The sequence below is a fragment of the Neovison vison genome, chromosome 7 (genome assembly GCF_020171115.1).
Source record: "Neovison vison isolate M4711 chromosome 7, ASM_NN_V1, whole genome shotgun sequence".
Taxonomy (NCBI): Eukaryota; Metazoa; Chordata; class Mammalia; order Carnivora; family Mustelidae; genus Neogale; species Neogale vison.
This window is the reverse complement of record NC_058097.1, coordinates 131290740-131297829: the sequence shown is the minus strand read 5'-3', so window position 1 is coordinate 131297829 and position 7090 is coordinate 131290740. Positions and strand designations below refer to the sequence as shown.

At 39.5% G+C, this 7090-nt stretch overlaps 1 pseudogene; it reads right to left on the bottom strand.

Moving 5' to 3' along the window:
* Positions 1-245: 245 nt before the first annotated feature.
* Positions 246-3615, bottom strand: LOC122913477 (annotated as a pseudogene).
* Between the last annotated feature and the right edge of the window lie 3475 nt (positions 3616-7090).

Here is a 7090-nt window from a genome sequence, read left to right as displayed (position 1 = left end):
GTACATATGTTAATAGTTCTTATTTGTCTGAAAATGTCTTTATCCTTATGTGATAGTTTAGCTGGGACTAGTATTCTAAGTTAATAGCTATTTTCTCTCAATATTTTGGAGACATTTTTCTAGAGTCTATTGATGCTACTGGGAAGCATGCTGTTAGTCTAATTACCATTCGTGGTGATCTGTCTGTTCTCCCTGGCTACTTTTGGAGTTTTCTTTATATCTTTGATGTTCCAGGATTTCTGTTACTAGTTGGAGATTTTGTGTTGTATGAATGGAGGTCTCAATTCTTCAATTTCCCATGAAAGATTTACATGAAGATCCATGCTAGAAGAAAGACAGTCAGCAGGAATGAGGCAAGCACAAAGCAATTTCTTTAGGACAGATGTGAGAATGGGCAGGCCCAGAGGTGGTAATTGCACTAAAGCTACAAGGTTTTTTCCTTTGTGTGTAAGTGGGGTCTTGGATCATGGACAGGCTGATCTCTAATGGAGACTCTTCCAATCATTTGGCAGGGGGTGCTCCTCCCACTCAGGAGGGGGAGTTTTTGACTTCTCAAGGTTTGTACCAGAACCATTATGGCAGCATTTTTCCATGGAGAAGCGGAATGGCAATGCAAATGAATTGTAATGAGCCTAGAGGTTACCCTGGGGCAGAGGTGTTAGAGGAGAGCCCACGTTCTATACCTGTTGCTCTTGATCTGTCAGCCTGGGGATGCTGGAAGCCACAATGTCAGGATGTTGTGAGCCACAGAGTCAGGATGCCGTGCCCCCAGGCTTCCAATGTATAACCTATTTATCACCACCCTTGCCTCCAGTTCGTGTCTAAGTGCCTACTCTCAGTTTCAATACAGTATGCCAAGATACGGATTTCTAAAATTCTGTTTGGATATGTGGTGCTCTTTTCTGTGGAATTATGTCTTTCATTAATTCTGGAAAACTTCAACTATTATAATTCAAATATCTTTATTTCTTTCCTTCCAGAACATTTACTAGATATATATCAGACCTTACCTCTCTATCCCAAACATTCTTTCATATAGTTCATTTCATTATCTCTTTGCATTGCCTCTTATTAATTTTTATTTCCAGTTCTCTTATTCCTTTAACCTACTGGCAAAAAAGAAAAAGACTCTTCAGACCCTTTTAAAATAAAGGGTCATAGGCAAAGGGAAAGAAAAATAAGACAAAATCAAAGAGGGAGGCAAACCTTAAGATCCTCTCAACTATAGGAAACAAACTGAGGGTTGCTGGAAGGGAGGGTTGCTGTAGGGATGGGCATTAAGGAAGGCACATAATGTTATAAGAACTAGGTGTTATATACATCTGATGAATCACTGAACTCTACCTCTGAAACTAATTATATACCATACATTAATTAAATGAATTTAAATAAAATAACATTTTAAAAACTTTAAAAAACTTTTAAAAATATATAATTTCATATTATTTTGATATCACATGAGTACAAATTTCAATGTAATGCAAACATCTCTATGTAAGAGACACAACATTAAGGCATGATGTAAAACACCACCTCCTAAACAACAAAGGATAATGGACATGTTGTCATATTCCTACTATCTGTGTTATTTCTTATCCCAATACATAAACCATTAGGCACCGAGAGTTGGAAGATTTTCTTGAATGTAAACTTCAACAGCTTCTATTTTGTGTTTGATCTTATTTATTATTTTCTAAATTTTCTGCATTTTAAATCTCTTTATAACTTTTCTTTATCCATAGCTAAACTTACTTTATTCTGTCATTATCCTAAGCAATTAGATATTAATCACATGAACTACTAATGTCCACAAATCTAAAAATCAAATGCAAAACTCTTCAGCCAGGTTGCATAAGATATGTATTTAAACACACAAAATTCCTAGTGCTGGGGCACCTGTGTGGCTCAGTTGTTAGGTGTCTGTCTTCGGCTGGGGTCATGATCCCAGGGTCCTTGGACTGAGCCACGCATCAGGCTCCCTGCACAATGGGAAGCCTGCTTCTCCCTCTCCCACTCCCCCTGCTTGTGTTCCCTCTTGCTGTCTCTCTCGCTATCAAATAAATAAAATCTTTTTTAAAAAAATTCCCTTATGCTTTGTGACTCATCTAAATTCTATTTTAGAAGAAGTGATGATTTCAGTTTCTATATTCTGGACGGTTTTTAAAAATGTATTTAAAAATGATTGATAGTAACTGGAATAATTGTAATTTTGTAAATTAATCAAGATTCCCAAAATAGGGACACCTGGGTGACTCGGTTAAGCGACTGCCTTCGGCTCAGGTCATGATCCTGGAGTCCCAGAATCAAGTCCCGCAGGGAGTCTGCTTCTCCCTCTGACCCTCCCACTTCTCATGCTCATCATCCTCTCTCTCACACTCTCTCTCTCAAATAAATAAATAAAATCTTAAAAAAAAAAAAGATTCCCAAAATAAAATGCCATGCTCAGTTCTATTTGCATTTAAAAACCCATCACATGTGCCTGGGTAGCTCAGTTGGTCAAGCTTCTGTCTTTGGCTCAGGTCATGATCCCAGGGTCCTGGGATCAAGTTCCTCATCCGGCTCCCTGATCAACAGGGAGTCTGCTTCTCTCTCTATACCTCCCGCATGCTTGTGATCTCTGTCTCTCTACCCCCACCCTCAAATAAATGAATAAAATCTTTAAAAAAGAATACATGAAGGGTGCCTGGGTGGCTTAGTTGTTAAGCATCTGCCTTTGGCTCAGTTCATGATCCCAGGGTCCTGGGATTGAGCCCCACATTGAGCTCCCTGTTCAGCAGGAAGACTGCGTCACCTCTCCTGCTCCCGCTGCTTGTGTTCCCTCTCTCTGTCAAATAAATAAATGAAATCTTTAAAAAAATACATGAAAATTCTGCACATCGTCATGATGAAGCTTATTTTCAATATGCAGTACTTTAATTTTGATGACATGGTTTGTTCTGACAGGTCCTTTTTCAGGCTGAACACTAAAATGGCAAATTCCTGTAGATTACCAAGTGGGCCTGGGGCCAGGGGTGCATACCACTTCCTTCCTAATGATGATGGATGGCTTTGATCTACATTTTTCCCCTGACCAGCATTCTGGGCATGATGGTAACTATAAGCTGAGGCAGCTGTGTTGCAAAATATGAAACACCACAGTATCTGAAGATAAATACTGTCAGCATAATTGAAAACCAGAGCTGCCAAAGAAACCGCCAAGATTAACTGGACTGCCGTGTTTACTTTAATGATGCATGTTGGTTTTCATTTAGCAGTGACACAGCAAGGATTGAAATACTTAGAAAGTGTTCTCAGAGTTGGAAGAATGCAATATCTGACATAAAAATGGTAGCAACCAATATTACATCTTTGAAATTATCATATAAATAAGTGAAACTGGAGTAAGATATGCAGAGGTCAAACTAATATATAGGATGTTGATAGGGATTTCACCAGCAAGGGTATCAAGAACATTTTCCCAAGGTGATTAATAATTGTCCCAATTTCAAGCAATAAATCCACCCAGCAAATTAGTGAGCCCGATAGAATGAAAACTCTTAGTGCAATATCCAAAACTTCTCTAGTAACCCAATGGCCCCAAACTAGAGCCAAGTTGATGTTCTTCATTAACAACATTAACATCTTCATTAACAACACATGAACATGAACATGGGTTTTCATTCAGGCTTGGTGGTGCTAGTCAGGCCCCATGGTCTGCTGGGCCTGCAGAATGAGGATCACCTTCCCTGTGCACAAGCAATGGCCCCTCTCAGGGGATGGATCATATCTACCGTCCAGCTGACTTGTTCTCTTTTCAGATGTCTAATAAGCTATTTGGCCCATCCACGATTCACAATTCACAATAAAATTGTATTTTATTTTTTTTTATTTTTATATTTTTCATTTTTTTATTTCTAGAAATTCTACTTTAAGATATCTACTCATTGTTTTTCATAGTGACACCCGTTTCTTTGGGTTTATTTCTTCATTCATCAATTTAAATATACTATGTCATATCTCTTAGGTTTCAATTCCATTGTCTCAAGTTTTTAGGGCTCAAATCCTGGTATTTACTGTGTCTGCTGACTTGTGCACTTGGTGATCTTTTTTTCCTTACATGTTTTTATATTTTATTACTTTTTGTTACAAGTTTTTTAAAAGATTTATTCATTTCTCTTAGAGAGATAAGAGAGCAGGGGAGGGGCAGAGAGAAAGAATCTTCAAGCGGACTCCACGTAGAGCCTGACCTGAGATGGAGCTCGATCTTAAGACCCTGAGATCACGACCTGAGATGAAACCAAGAGTCAGATGCTCACTGTACTGTGCCACCCAGGTGTCTCTATTATTTTATATTTTTTGAGAGAGGGAGAGTGTGGGAGTGCATGCAAGAGTTGGGGGGGAGGAGCAAGGGGAGAGGAAGAGAGAATCTTAAGGAGGCTCCAGGCCAGTGCAGAGTCTGATGAGAGGTTCCATCTCATGACCCTGAGATCATTGGCAGAGTCAAAATCAAGAGTCAAATGCTTAACTGATGGAACCACCCAGACATCCCTACAAATATGTTTTTATTAGAAGTTTATTAGAATTATTGGCATACTAAAAATTATTTTTTCTTCCAATTTTAATTTAAATACTAGTTAGCTAACATACAGTGTAATGTTGGTTTCAAGAGTAGAATTTCATGATTCATCACTTGAGTATCACACACAGCGTTCATCACAAATGTCTTCCTTAATCCCCATCACCCATTTAGCCCAACTCCACCCACCTTCCTCCAGCAACCCTCAGTTTGCTCTCTGTAGTTAAAAGTCCCTTAAGGTTTGCTTCCCTCTCTCCTTTTTTCCCCCCTTCCCAATATCTTTTTTGTTTCTTAAATTCCACATCTGAGTGAAATCATATATTTGTCTTTCTCTGACTGAATTATTTCACTTAGCATGATATACTTTAGTTCCATCCACCTTATGTACTTTTTTTTTTTAAAGATTTTATTTATTTATTTGACAGAGAGAGATCACAAGTAGGCATCGAGGCAGGCAGAGAGAGAGAGGAGGAAGCAGGCTCCCCGCCGAGCAGAGAGCCGGATGCGGGACTCGATCCCAGGACCCTGAGAGCATGACCTGAGCCGAAGGCAGCGGCTTAACCCACTGAGCCACCCAGGTGTCCCCTTATGTACTTTTAAAACTGTGATTGTGAGCTCATCACTGACTAGACTTGCTTGTTTTTTCTGAGATAAATCTTTGTGGCCTGGATTGGCCTCCTGCCAGAGAAGTTTTCCATTTAATTCTCTCAGAATTAAGTGAGATGTTACTGGCTTGGGATCAATTATTAGAAGAGTTTCTTGGCCTGGAGTTTCTGAGACCATGAGAGTAACCAAAAAGAAATAACCAAGAGAAGATGAAATGCATGTCCTCATGAAATAAAGCTCCAGGTTTTCATATTCTCAACTAAAACTATTTTCTCTCTTTTTTTTTCCCCTCCTTACTTAGATTCCAAGCAAAAACAGGGACATTCTTTGTTGTCATTTGGTGCTGGTGGATGGATTATTATTATTTTTTCCTAGTTTACCCTTTTACTGAGCTTCTGCTTGTAGATGACCCTGGCTGTGTGTATGGGCCTCAGTTCTAACTTCTATTCTTTGCAGGACCAAGAACTCATCTTCATTTCTCACAAGGTGGTAAAATCCCAATGCCTAAGTTACTGGGTTCTAGCATTTTCCTCAGGAAGCCACAGACTCTGTTCTAGTACTTACTCTTCTCACTACTCTCCTTCATACCTTCCTCTTGTTGCTGATGTTTGTCTATTTCTTCCCTTTTTTTGTGAATTCATCTATGCTTTTAAAATGTTATCTTTCTGGGGACGCCTTGGTGGCTCAGTTGGTTGAGCGGCTGCCTTCGGCTCAGGTCGTGATCCCGGCGTCCTGGGATCGAGTCCCACATAGGGCTCCTTGCTCTGCAGGGAGCCTGCTTCTCTCTCTGCCTCTGCCTGCCATTCTGTCTGTCTGTGCTTGCTCTCTCGCCCTCTCTCTCTCTGATAAATAAATAAAATCTTAAAAAAAATGTTATCTTTCTGGTCATAAATATATATAACATTTCCAGGGTGTACGAGTGGAGGACTTTCAGGTAGTTTACCTCTTTCTTCATATTGCCAGAATTGTAAGCCACTAGCAAGTTCCTTAATCCTTTAAACCTCAAGTTTCTCACCTTTGAAATAGAAATAAAGATACCTATCTTTGCTCTGAGAGTAGACTAAAATACTCACCCAAATGCCTCGTCCAGAATCTGGCATGTGGTCAGTACTAAGTGGTCACATAAGGTTCATTTCTTTCCTTGAACTATATATAATGTGCTATAGCTACTTCCCACCCTACTTGGCACAAGTAACCCAAGGAAAGATCTAGGGTCATAAATACCAGGACCCCTGGAGGCATCCATTCTGATTGATTCTGCTCCTGATAGAGGAAGTAATTTGCCAAGGTGATTTTTAGTATGCTCTGGCAAATACCAGGTAAAGAAGAGTTATAGAAAGTCATTCTATTACGCAGAACTCAACAGTGAGAATAGACCAGGGACTTGCCCAAGTGAGAATTTTTTTCTGTTCCTCGTCAAGCATTTCCAGGCTTGTTCCAGACTGACTTGAGCCCTCATGGCAGAAGGAGGTGTTTCTGAGTACTTTTAAGCTTATTTATATACATTCCTTTATTCAAATTCAGCATTTAGGGGAGAGGAGTAAGAGGATAGTCACTTTTATGTTAAATGAAATAAAAAACATTGTGCCAACATTATTAAAATTTTAAATTAAAGAAAGAAGATATTCATACATAATCCCATGGTCCTAAAATATTGTACCTTTAATTATCCATGATCCTTTCTAATCCTTTTTCATTTGCCTAAATTTTACATTCTTTCAATGATATTATAGAAATAATTTTACATTATGCTTTTTTATATAAGACATATTTTTCATGTTGGGGCATCTGGGAAGCTCAGTGGGTTAAAGCCTCTGCCTTCGGCTCGGGTCATGATCCCCGGGTCCTGGGATGGAGCCCCTCATAGGGCTCTCTGCTTGGCAGGGAACCTGCCTCCCCGCCTCTCTGTGCCTGCCTCTCTGCCTACTT